The sequence below is a fragment of the Gracilinanus agilis genome, chromosome 6 (genome assembly GCF_016433145.1).
Source record: "Gracilinanus agilis isolate LMUSP501 chromosome 6, AgileGrace, whole genome shotgun sequence".
Taxonomy (NCBI): Eukaryota; Metazoa; Chordata; class Mammalia; order Didelphimorphia; family Didelphidae; genus Gracilinanus; species Gracilinanus agilis.
This window is the reverse complement of record NC_058135.1, coordinates 117,748,904-117,763,002: the sequence shown is the minus strand read 5'-3', so window position 1 is coordinate 117,763,002 and position 14,099 is coordinate 117,748,904. Positions and strand designations below refer to the sequence as shown.

General features: G+C 37.7%; 1 pseudogene; it reads right to left on the bottom strand.

Moving 5' to 3' along the window:
• Window positions 1-8,247: 8,247 nt before the first annotated feature.
• Window positions 8,248-10,142, bottom strand: LOC123252335 (annotated as a pseudogene).
• Between the last annotated feature and the right edge of the window lie 3,957 nt (window positions 10,143-14,099).

Sequence of the window (14,099 nt, the reverse complement as noted above, 5' to 3'; positions counted from 1 at the left end):
TAAAGTGTTTCTATGTCTTAAAAGTGCTATAAAAATGGGGAAAACAAAATTAAAAAGAAAAAACATGTTCTCATGGCAGCTCCTAGATAATCAAGGAGGAGCCCAAGGAGTCTAAGTAACAGAGTGGGGGCAGGACACAAGAAGAGAAGATAAATTTTGATTGTTTCATAATTCAGCCAGGACCTTACCTCAGTTCATTCATCTCAAGCACTTCCATTCCTTTCATAAATACACCTTTGTCTTCTTCCCAGTACATAAACATCATGGCCCATGTCTGAGAATGTTGGGAATTTTATTAGGTCCATAAAGTTTGAGCTGTGGTCTAGTCCACAGAATCCAAAATAAACAGAGAGAAAGCAAGTAGCACATTTTACCTGCCTTAAAAAGAAAGGAAAAAAGAAAGAGGGAAGCCCCTGAATAGCTTTGTCTCAGGGTTTCCAGAAGCGATTCCTCCCTCTCATCTTCTAAATGTTCCATACAGGATGAGGACGAGGTAAGGCGGCCTAAAACCAAAGAGCAGCTGGCTTACCTTTTTTTGAGTTCTGCAGCAGATGCTGCCAAGAGGCAGGTTCATTAGGGATGGAATCAAAACATCTAAATAATGGCCTTCAATGGTCATGTAGCATATCTGCTGGGTTTCCTAACATAAAAACAATTTTTCTTTTTTCTCCTTTTTTACCTTCAGGTTCCCTTCCCTTACTTCTGGCCAGGGTCCCTGGAATATGGGCTTAGAAAATCCATGTAAGCCAAAGCTCTTTGAATCTAAGAAACTTTCTTTAGCTGGGGAGATGTGTGGATGCTCAGTTTTCCCTATCTTGTTCAACATCTGACTTTTCTTCTCATCCTGACACACTCACAGAGTAGGGCTCCCTATTCAATAAGCAAATAGAAAGCCTTCTTGTGAGCTTGCAAGTCCTTTATAACCTGGCCCCTTCTTACTTTCCCAGTTTTCTTACACCTTGCTCCCCTCCACCTACTCTGAAATCCAGTGACACTGGCACCCTTCCTCTCACATAAGACACTTCATCCCTTTGTCCCTTGGTTTGGGGCATTTTCACTGTCTGTCTCTCATGCCTGAAATGCTCTCCCTCATCATCTCCATCTCCTTTCTTCTATGGCTTCCTTCCAGGGTCAGTCAAAATCCTGTCCTTTGCAAGAAGCCTCCTTAATGCCTTCCCTCTGAGATATCTCCACCATCTTCTGTACGTATCTTGTGTGTACCCGGGCACTTTCTTATTGTCTTTCCTAGTAGACCCCGAGAGGCCCGCTTCTCAAGAACCCAGAGTGTTTTTGTCTTTTCTTTTTATCCTCAATGCCTGGCACATAGTTTGCACTTAAGAAATACTTATTGACTTGACTAGGGCCTACTAGGAAGAGGCAGAAAGCACAATCCAAGTCCTGTAGGAGCTTACAATTTAGTTGAGCAGCCATTCATTCAATTTTCGTTCTTGATCTGAAGGGATTCAGAGGTCATAGACGTCAAACAGCTCATTTCACTGATAAGGAAGTGAAATCTCAGAGAAGTGAGATGAGCTGCCTAAATTCCCCTGGCTACTTAGCCTCAGAGGCAGGAATCAAAAGCAGGGGCCCTAATTCTAGAAGGAGTCCTTTCGTACTAAGTCACACCGATAAGTATTTACTTGATGCTTACTGTGTGGTGGTGTTATGTTTAACATTCTCTGGAGACTGTATAAATTTATAATTATTTACCAGTAAAAGTATATGTGTGTGTGAGAGAGAAACACACACAGAGGAGAGAGATAGTCAGAGACAGACAGAGAGAAAGAGACAGGAGAGAGAGGGGAGAGAGACAGACAGAGAAAGAGAGAGAGAAACAGACACAGGGGAGAGAGACAGAGAGACACAGAGACAGAGACACACAGAGAGAAATAGAGAGAGAAACACAGGAAAGAGAGAGAGAGAAACAGAGAGAAAGAGAAACACACAGAGAAAGAGAGAGAGAAACAGAGAAAGGAAGAGAGAGAGATAGAGAAAGAGAGAGAAACAGGGAAAGAGAAACACACACAGAGAAACAGAAAGACAGAGGGGAAGAGGGAGACAGACAGAGAGACAGAGAAAGAGACAGAGTCAGAGGGAAAGAGAAAGGGAAAAAGAGAAAGAGAGAGAGAGACACAGACAGACAGACATACAGACAGAGACAGAGAGAGACAGAGAGAGACAGAGAGAGATAGAGACAGAGAGACAGAGACAGAGAGACAGAGACAGAAAACCAGACTTCTCTTAACTAAAAAACACCCTCAAGCCATGCATGCTTCTTTGGCTCCATCTCCTAGCCATAGATCAAGCTAAGAGTTAAGTCCTCTAGAGTAGGGAGAGAGAAAGTCCCTCACAAAAGAGACCTTGCTACTCTTCCATCCTCTTTCTTATATGACCAATGATATCACTCCTCCTGCATTTCTGATTGGCCAGGCTTAATTTCAGTCTGGGTTCTGAGTCCTGACTTCTGAACACTTCACCTGCCACATGACACTTTATATAACTGACTTCTTCCAGGAAGCCAGAGAGTTGGTGACCTCTAGTGTCCTGCCATAACACACATGTGCAGGTAAGGGGGACAATTTAGATTAAATTCACACAATGGGAATTGGGCTAATCACTGGAGCTACAAAGAAAGACAGAAATCCCTGATATTTAGAAGTTCACAGCCTATTAGAAAAGACAACATCCAAACAATTATGTATAAGTAACTGATAAGATCTGTTGGAAAAAATCTCAGAAGCAACATGCTAGCAGTGAGGACAAGTGTCAAGGCTTCTGGCAGAAGGTGGAATTTTAGCTGTGGTTTGTTTCTCTTCAATAATGTTTTATTTTTTCTAATTACATGAAAGAACAATTTTGGGAGGGAGCAAGGTGGCTCAGTGGATAGAAAACCAAGCCTAAATATGGGAGGTCCTAGGTTCAAATCTGGCTACAGACACTTACTAGCTGTGTGACCCTGGGCAAGTCACTTAACCCCAATTGCCTAGCTCTTACCATTATTCTGCCTTGGAATGGATATTTAATATTAATCCTAAAACAGAAGGTAAGAGTTTAAGAAAAAGAACAGTTTTAGCATTTGTTTTCTAACAGTTTGAGTCACAAATTCTCTCTCCTTCCCTCCCCTCTTTCATATTTGTCATGTTGTGGAAGAAAACACATTAAAAAACGAGGAAATAAAGCGAAAAATGGTCTGCTTCAATCTGCTTTCAGATGCCATCAATTCTTTCTCTGGGGGCGGAGAGCTTTTTTCAACATGTATCTCTGGAATGTTTTAGGCCATTGTATTGCTGAAAATAGTTCAGTCATTCATGGTTGTTCATCAAAAAGTATTGCTGTTATGGTGTACAATGTTCTTTTGGTTCTGTTTACTTCATTCTGCATCAATCTATGTAATTCTTTCCAGGTTTTTCTGAAATCCTCCTCCTCATTCCTTATTTTAGCTGTGTGTTGAAGGAAGTCACCAAAGGAGATGAAAATAAGGAGAGAGAATCCCAGGCATAGGAGAAGAGCCAGTGATAATGAAAGTTGGGAGACTGAGTGCATATTTGATGATCAGTAGGGAGGCCAGAGTACCTGACTCTAAGTATCTGGAGCATAGTTAGGTGTAATAAGACTGGGAGAATAGGAAGGGGCCAGGTTATTAAGGGCACTAAAAACCAAAGACATTATATTAAATCATGGAAGTAACAGGGAGCCTCTGGAGTGGCTCATGGATTGGCATGGAGGATTGAGAGGGTCAGGCTTGCGCTTAAGAAAAATTGATTTTTCAGCTGAATGGAGGGTGGGCTAGAGGGGAGAGACCTGAAACAGAAATATCTGAAAGGCTATTGAAATAGCACAAAAATGAGGTGGTGAGGGCCTGAACCATAGTGGTGGCAGTCAGAGGAGAAAAGAGGGGTATATAGGAGGGATGTTACAAAGGCAGAATCAAAAGAAGTTGGCAACAGAGAGTGATAAGGGAAGGATGACACATAGGTTGTGAGCTTGGGTGCTTGGGAAGATGGCAGTGCCCTTGAGAATAATGGGGAGTTTTGGAAGAAAAGAGTTTTTTTGGATAAAAGATAATAAGTACACCAGGGAAGAAAAAGTCTGCGTGTGTCTCACTCTATAACTATTCATGTATCCTAGAGAGAAATCCCCAAGAGAAAAATCTTAGCACAGTTTTAAGCTAATCCACAAACAGTCATAAATATCCATGAACTTGAGATGTGTAGGTATAGTAGTCATCTCCTCCATCTGTGGTTATACTTTCCACAGCTCCAGTTAACTGCAGACAACTCAAATTCCAGAGGAAGGAGGGAAACAGGAAGAGGGCTGCCATAGGATGACGAAGAGTAATGACACATGAGACTCTGGGGATAGATGCCACTACAGTGGAGTGGGCAGAGTGGGGCAAAGGTCTCCTTTATTTGGGTCTGAAGTCCACCCTCAGGGGCAACAGTCTGTTCTGAGTGGGCAGGGATCTCTCTAAGCATCAATTCTTCTGCTTTTACTTGGAGGATTCTTTTTGGAAAGTTTTTTTTTTAGGTTGATGAGAGGGACAGAAGCAAGAAGAGTATAACATTATAGGGTAGAGTTAGCCGAGGGGTGAAAAGTGAAAGGAGGGGCAGCTAGGTGGTACAATGGGTAGAGCACCAGACCTGGAGTTAGGAGGTCCTAGCTTCAAATCTGGACTCAGACACTTCCTAGCTGTGTGGCCCCAGGGCAATTGTCTAGCCCTTGCCCTTTGGTCTTAGAGTTGTTACTAGGACAGAAAGTAAGGGTTTAATAAAAAAAGTTAAAGTGAGAACTGTTCGTGTAGGGTTTGGTACTATCTGTGGTTTAAGCCATCCATAATAGATCTTAAATGTGTCCCCTGTGAATATGGAATCTTATGATGTGTGTATACTTATATATGTATAAATATAACAATTACATAATTATGTATGTGCTTATATGTTTATAGATGTGATTAATATATAAATACATATATAGCACATAATATAATGATAAAATATATAACTATATAATATAATAATTATGATATAATCACGTATAATAAATTATGTATAAATATGTATGTGCACACATCCTCTCTCTATACACAATACCTAATATATACACATATACTATAACTACATACACACATACATATATATACTACACTTAATGTGTATATATGTATATATATACACATATCTACTCTCTCTCTCTATATATATCTACTGTGTATATATGTACACATATATTATATCTATATAATATACTATATAACTATATCTACATACACATATAAACACTAGACCTACTGTGTGCATACATAACACATGTATTTATATATAAGCACGATACATATATATTCATATCCATACCTGTTCATATTTATGTTCATCTCTGAGATCCATGCATAATCTATAGTATCTCTCTGTATCTATAACATCTAAATGTATATGAAATGGATGCCTAAATCTCCCTCAGATTCCCAGAGCCCAGACTAAGAAGCCCTGAATAAGGCAAACTTCGAAAGGTTTTCTTCTGATTGCCCTCAGTCTTCAATTTCCTTTTCTTCTCATTCCCTGAGCACACACCGTAGGCACTATTGCTCGTCAAAGCCTCCTCTCTGATGCTTTATTCATTACGATGCACACACATATGTACTGATCGTTTAGAGTATCACTCCATGGGATGTTTGCATTGTAGGATTATGAATTTTGAGCTGGAGGAACCCTTAGGAATCACCTAGTCCAAATTGTCACTTCATAGTCCAGGAGCCCTGGCCAGAAAGAGGTAGTGAATTAAGTTGCTCAAGGTGGTACAAATAGTATAGGATAATAGGATCCTAGATTTAGGACTAGAAAAGGACTTTAGTGATAATTTAGTTTAATCTCTTCATTTCACAGATAGGAAGGGTGGTTCTGGGGAAGGAGGTGACTTCCCTTAGGACATATTAAGGAAGTACATCACAGAGCTGGATTGTAAACAGGATTTCTAATTCTAAATGTGACTCTTTCTTTGCAAGACTCTTAACCAAGATCCAAATGAGGGTCTCTTATTCCAAATCTGGTGTCCCTTCCATTATATGACATTGTCTCATAAGCTTGTGCTAAAGGATTCCCAAGGGGTCTGCAAATTTGGATGGAAAAATAATTGTGTCTATCTATATTTTTCCTAATATTTGATTTCTTTTATAATTGCATAATTTGATTTTGTGCATTTAAAAATGTTTTGAGGTGTCCATTGGTTTTGGAAAATAACCAACTGTGCCCATAACACAAAAAAAGATTGAGAACCAATGAGCTCGATTTCCCCATAATCATCCCCTTTTGCAAACCAAAAAAATAAATAAGAAAAAAGTCAAGGAGATGAATAGAATCTTAGTTAAGCTAGATATGAAAGACATCTGGAAAGAATTGAATGGGAATAGAAAGGGATATACCTTTTTCTCAATGGTAAATGGCACCTTTACAAAAATTGACCATAAAATTACTATTACATCATAAAACTATAGTTTAATGCACAAAAGCAGAAATATTAAATGCATCCTTTTCAGATCATAGTGCAACAAAAATTACATTTAATAAAGAACCATGGAAACACAGATTAAAAATGAATTGGAGACTAAATAACTAAATAAATTAGTGGGTTCAAAAACAAGTCATAGAAAAAATAAGTAATTTTATTAAAGAGAATGATAATGAGACAACATATTAAGATTTAAGAGTAGCAAAAGCAGTAATTAGAGGAAAGTATGTATTATATGTACATATAAATATTTGCAACAATATAATAAGGAACAGATTAGTGAATTATGCATACAATTAAAAACTAGTAAAAGAATAGATTAAAAATCCTGGAAATTAAAGATGAATAAAATTACATTTAGGAAAATCATTGAATTAATAAATAAAACTAGGAATTGTTTTTTTTGAAAAAAGTCAATAAAATAGATAAAACCATTAGTTAACTTGATTTTAAGAGAGAAGAAAATCAAATCACTAGCACTAAAAATGAAAAGGGTAAATAAACCATTCTTAAAGATGAAATTAAAATGATTATTAGCAGTTATTTTGCCTAATTATATGCCAGTAAATTTGACAATTTAGGTGAACTGGAAGAATACTTTCAAAAGAATAAACTTTCTAGATTAAAAGAAGAAGAAATATGTGAACTGGAACAACCTCCAGGAATTGATGCAGAGTGAAAGGAGCAGAACCAGGAGAACCTTATACACAGAGACTGATATACTGTGGCACAATTGAATGCAATGGACTTCTCTACTAGCAGCAATACAATAATCCAGGGCAAATCTGAGGGACTTATGAGAAAGAAAACTATTCACATCCAGAGAAAGAACTGTGGGAGTAGAAACACAGAAGAGAAACAACTGCTTGATCACATGGGTTGATGGGGATGGGTCTTGATCAATGAACCAGTGGAATTGCTCATTGGCTACAGGAGGGCGGTGGGAGGAAAAGAACATGAATCATGTAACCATGGAAAACATCTTAAATTAATTAATTAAATAAAAATTTCAAAGCACAAAAAATGCAAAAAAAAAAAAAAGAGGAAATAATATATCTAAATAAACTTACTTTAGGGGGAAGCTGTACAGCTCAGTGGATTGAGAGCCAGGCCTAAGATGGGAGGTCCTAGTTTCAAATCTGGCCTCAGACACTTCCCAGTTGTGTGACCCTGGGCAAGTCACTTGACCCCCATTACCTACCCTTACCACTCTTCTGCCTTGGCCCCAATACACAGTATTGACTCCAAGATGGAAGACAAGGGTTTAAAAAATAAACAAATAAACAAACAAATAATCTTACTTTAGAAAAAGCATGTTTGGAAATACAGATCTTTTTTTTTCTATTTTAGAAAACTTTTGTAAGTAGTTTTATTTATAATGGCAACATTCCTTAAAGGACAAGTCAGATAGCAAGAAAACTAAAGTTTAAAACTGGACAATACCTGGATAAAACTGTTTTACAAAATAAAAAAGAAAGCTAAAAGTGTCACTTTCCATAAAGAACCTACACAATTTCAGTTTTATTCAGACCAAAGTAAAGTCTTTTGATTATACTGGTTAAACAGCTATAGTATTAGACTCTGGACTCAAAAAACATTAGACATGCAACGGGAACAATCAATACCCTGCTAATACAATGGATTTTGCTGCTGCATTTGTCTAATATTAACAGTTATGAACAGAGCAGTGCAACTAGTTATTTGTCCCGATCCTTACAGTGTTACAGTGTCAGCAGGCACAAAACTTCACTTTTCTTCACACTTGTGCTTCTCTTTGCCTACCTGGGTTTCTTCCTCTTCAGTAAAGACATTCTTGATATTGAATGTTTTGTGACTTTCTTCTGGAGTCTTCCCCTTGATCATATTTGTAAGTCTTGCATGTGACATCAAGCAAACCTTTAATGTCTAAGTAGTTTGCAGCCAGAATAAGTTCAAAAAGAGTTCCTAGGTCAACTTTCAGGAATTCTTGGTCCCAAACAGCAACACTATCTGTTTGCTTCTCTTTGTTCTCATCATCCTCAGGAGGAGGATCATCCTTGTGGTGGGTGCACCACTGAATTACCTTTTTTGATATCGCTGCATTAACATTTGGCAGAGGAACTGGATCATCATCCCCTTCATTATCCATTCCCAGATCTTCCAACATAGTCTTGATAGTTACAGACTGTTTTGCAATTTCAACATCAACTTCAAATATCTCTCCATCAGAGCTCTGCAACTTAATTGAAGGCAGGATTCTGGATCACTGGGGCCCCAGGGGGATGAGCTGGGGGGAACTGAGAAGGTCAGGTGGGCAGAAGGGCAGGCAACAAGGGAGGAGAGGCCCCGAGGCAAAGTGGAGCACCAAGATCACTTCTCAAAATAGGGAGATCTTAAGAAAGCATATGGCTCATTATTTGACCAATTGAGCTGAGCAAGGAGAGCGTTAAAGAATGCAACAATGAGGTGGTAGAGTGAGGAATTAAATTTTGGGTTTCTATGAATAATGAAGTGATAGTGAAAGGAATGGTGATGGAGAAAACAATAGCTACATGGAGTATTAGCTACAGATATTAAATATTGGCTTGGAGGAAAGAGGATCTGAATTCAAATCCTCAGACACTCACTACTTTATGACTTAGGACAAGTTAATTAATCTTTGTTTCCTCTTCTGTAAAATGAGAGGTACGGACTTGATGGGCTTTTCCAACCCTAAATATTTGATCCTATGATCAAGTCAAGAAATTCTTGGGGAAGAAGACTCATCTCAGGGAAATCTAATGGATACATGGGCATAGGCAGGAATATTAGAAGGAAAGGAATGTGGAAGAAGTAACTGAAGCTAACTCCAAGGTTATTAACTTCAGATAACCTCTGACTTCCCTTTCATCAGTTTAAAGAAAAGGAGAAATTGGAAAAGGGGTATATATGAGAAAAGAGAAGAGAAAATTTTAGAGGAACTAGTGGAGACTGATGTTATTATTTTTTCAAAATTTCAATAACAATTTATAAGACTGTGAGAAAGGTCCATTGATAATTGGTTCCTGTTAGCATTTAGGAATAATAAGAATGTTGATCAGGTTATTAAAGGCTCATGAGAAATGTACACACACCATATGCCCTATATTGCCAGCCATCTTGCCAATGCAAAATAGCATGTCACTAAAATAAGACCTGGGCTCAGAATAAGCTCCTGGTCCAGTGACTTATTGTTCCCTCGACTACAAGACAGCCCACCTTAATTGACTTAGTTTATGTTTACTCATGATCAAAGTGAGAAAATATTTTAAAAAACATGGATATAAAACATCCTTTAAGTACCTACTATGTGTCAAGCACTGTGCTAGGACACAAAAGTAGAACAGTTCCTGTCTTCAAGAAGCATACATCTCATGGGTGCGAAAAAACATATTGAAGAGTGGTAGCAAGGGAAGTATTTTATTTTAGGGAGTTCCTGGGAATATGAATGGTGTCCACAGGGCAATTGTCATATATTTTCCAGAGGAAATAGCAGTATTGAATTGACTGTTGTTTCCATAATGAGTGGTGGAAAGTTGTGGGAGGCAGAGAAGGTCAGGGAGTGAGAGGAATGAAGAAAGTACTCACGTGGTGGCAGGATAAATGACCATATGGATGGATTGGTGGATGCCTTCATGGGACATGAAGCTTTATCTACGGATAGTGATGTATAGTGGGATAATTGAATTTACATTCACTCACCAATTGGGACAGTTCAGCCCCAGGGTAGAGATCCCAAACTGAGTTTATTAACATCCTCTAAAAAGGGATTTGTCGTCTCTCTTAAGTCTGTTCTAGAGGATGTCTTTTTTTCTTAAAAAAATTAATTTTATTATATAAAAGTTTTGCACTAAACAAGGTATCATTTGATAAAAACATATATGTACATATAACACTATGTCTTGCTTTTTTCTTGCTATCAGTTCTTTCTCTGGAAGATATCTTTCATGTGAGGAAAATCATTCAGCTTTGGGGCATCTGACAAGAAGTTCAACAGAGATAGCTAGCTAAATGATGTGCCTCCATTGTTAGTTTAAAAAGTTTTGGAATTGGAAATCATATTTTTGAGTAGAAAAAATCCATTTAATATTTTTATGTTTCTTTGCCCTTTCATAGACCCTGTCTTTCCTTCAGAAAAAAATTATCAATTTATTAAATACCCATCCTATGTAAAGCATTGTATGGGCAGCTAAGAATACAAAGATTAAAAAGGACCAGCCACTACCTTTTTATGATCTACTTAGAGAAAGGTTGGGAAAAAACAGATGATGTACATAAATAAGTATAATATTAGGTAGTGTTATTGGGTTTAAATCAATTCAACAAGTACTGTGCTTGACATTCAGGATGAAAATAATCCATACTCAAGGAGCTTTTCTTCAATTTGGGTATTACACTACAGGTACAACGAAGCAACTATAAAATGGACATAGAATAAATTTGAGGAGGACAAGACAACTTCTTCATCTGGAGTATAAGAAAAGCAATACACAATAGGTTACACATATGCTAAAGAGATGGATTATACATTTCCTTTAAAGGTAGAAAAACAGAAAACAAGAGGATCTTGACTTGTTAAAGTTATTCCAGACCGATGGTGCCAACCCCAAATTATGAATGCCATAGTCAGAACCACGAGCCTTCCTTTGTTTTATTTTGGTTGTGTCTGTGGACCTAGTAATTGTCACGTTTCCATGTGGTGTCCTGTAACCACAGATCTCTTGCAGCCCATAAGAAAATCTTTAAAAGTTGGCATTCTTGAAGTTACAAATGAAAAGGAGTGTTCCTGTTTCTTCTAGGTAATGTTCAAGGACCCATTTTTTCCAATATCTTTTTTTGAAAAAAAAATTTTTTTCCAAAGACACATTGAATACATAAAATATCAAATAATCATTGACTAAGTGCCATATCCATGAGGTTTTATTCCTGGCAGTAAGATAGGCAAATTAAATCAGCATGAGCCAGCTCGGCAATCTTCTCAGGAGAAACCTATATGTTCCATTCCTGTCACAACATATAGAAGAGGCATTTTATATACGGCATCCAAGATACAACTTTGGGCTCAAAATGCTCACATTTTCAACTGCCTAAATGAGAGTGGACTCCAAGGGGAGGGGAGAGGGTATTACTTTACATTTCAACCATTCAAATGGGTCAGCTTTCAAGAGTTCTTTTTATTCCTATAATAAACCTTACCAGACCTACTTATTCACTCAAGAGTGGAGAAGCGCCAAAAATCTGTCAGTTTTATAATAGGGGTTGACCAAGCTCTGGCGATGAACCCGGTGTGGATTTCTGCTGGGTGAGAGGGTCCTAGGAGCCAAGGCAGGGCTAGGAAGGACGTTGAGTCTGGGAAGCAAATGTTTGAAGTTGAACTCATTCCCCACAACGTGCTGTGTAGCCATAAAGGGGGCCTTTTAAAACTTTAGTCTTCTTTTACGAAGGGAAAATAATTTAACATAGAAGAATCCTCCATTGCATGGCAGATAATGGAATAATTCTAAGACCCAGAATTAGGCATGTTTTACATTTATGACACTGTAAAAGTTAGGCAGAAGTTAGAATTTTGCAAATCAAATCATGGTTATATATACCAGGGGATTACCACTTTTAGGAATTCTTTGTTGAAGTCTTTTATTCCAGTAATTGGGCCTGTTGTGTTCATTATAGGCTACTTTAAGGGAGGCAGTGTATCCAGGAACAAGGAAGTAATAAGGTCTAGTGTACTCAGTCACATCTTGGGAATTTAATTCATTTCTAGACTCCACATTTTAGGGAGCATACTGAGAAGCAGAAGAAGTTATCTAGAATAGAAATTGGGATGGTGAGAAGCATCAATTTTTTGCCACATTAGGAGCAGATGAAGGAACTTGGGATGTTTAGCAAAGAGAAGAAAAGGCTTGATGAGTGACGGTGGGATTTGCTGCCCGTTTTCAAGTTCTTAAACCACTTCCTTGGGGAAGAGGGATTTAACCACAGGCCAAAGAGGGTAGAACTAGGAACAATAGGTTAAAGTAGAAAAGAGGAAGATTTTCTAAAAACTACAGCTGTCCTAAAGTAGAATTTTAAAATTTTATTTATTTATTCAATTTCACATATCATATAGTTATTTATTATGTATAATTATCATTAATAATATAATTATTTATAAATACTTTATTTAAATTTAAATTTTTAATTTTTAAAAATTTTATTTCATTGATTAAGAAAATTTTTCCATGGTTACATGATTCATGTTCTTTCTCTCCCCTCCTCCCACTTCCTTCCTGTAACCAACACACAATTCCAATTGATCCTTTAGAGTCTGCATCCCCAATTATACCCCCATCAACCCATGTGATCAAGCAGTTGTTTTTCTTCTTTGTTTCTACTCCCACAGTTCTTCTTCTGAGTGTGGATAACGTTCTTCTTTCTCATTAGTCCCTCAGAACTGTCCTGGATCATTGCATTGCTGCTAGTAGAGAAGTACATTCAATTGTGCCAAAGTGTATCCATCTCTGTTTTAATGTCCTCCTGGTTCTGCTCCTTTCACTCTGCCTCAATTCCTGGAGGTCTTTCCAGTTCACATGGAATTCCTCCAGTTCATTATTCCTTTCAGCACAATAGTATTGTTTCACCAACAGATACCACAATTTGTTCAGCCATTCTCTAATCGAAGGACATTCATTCCCTCATTTTCCAAATTTTTTGTCACCACAAAGAGCACAGCTATAAATATTTTTGCACAAGTCTTTCTCCCTATGATCTCTTTGGGATATAAACCCAGCAGTGGTATGGCTGGATCAAAGGGCAGACAGTCTTTTAAAGCCCTCATAGTTCCAAATTGAGAATGGACAGTGTCTGAAGGTCACAGGATCATAAATCTAGAGATAAAAAGGAATTTTAAAGGTCATATCATAAAACTTTTTAACTTCATAAGGGAGGAAACTAAGGCCTAGAGAGATTGACTTGTCTGGGATTCAAACAGAATTCCTTTGACTCTTAATTGCACTTATGTAAGTTGGTTCTTTGGTTTCTTTTAAGGTTCAAGCCTGGTGAAGCCTGACATTAGCATATGTCTAAGACCTCATATACAATGACCTCAGCTGCAAGTTCAGTTGTCTTCTTCAAAATTTCCTAGGATACTTTGGTTATATTTCCTCTTCTTTATGATGGAGTATATGTGTCCCCATTAGATTTCATCTTGAAATCCATCTTCTTTTGTGTGTGTGTATGTGTGTTGTACTCAATCTCATGGTCTTCTTTCAATAAACTAGGATGTCCTCAAGGGCAGGGATCATGTAAAATTTCAATTTTATATCCCTAATGTCTAAAATAGTAGGTACTTGGTTGTAAAAATAGAAGCAAGTCATTCAAATTAGAAAGGAAATTAGTAAGTAGGGGAAAACACTTTTGCAACAAGAGTTGGGGGCAGGTAGGTGGCTCATTGGATAGACAGTCCTGAAGATGGGAGGTTCTGGGTTCAAATGTAATCTCAGATCTTCCTAGCTGTGTGACCCTGGACAAGTCACTTAATCCAAATTGCTGAGCCCTTACCACACTTCTGTCTTGGAACCAATTCTTAGTATTCGTTCCAGGACAGAAGGTAAGGTGTTTTTTTT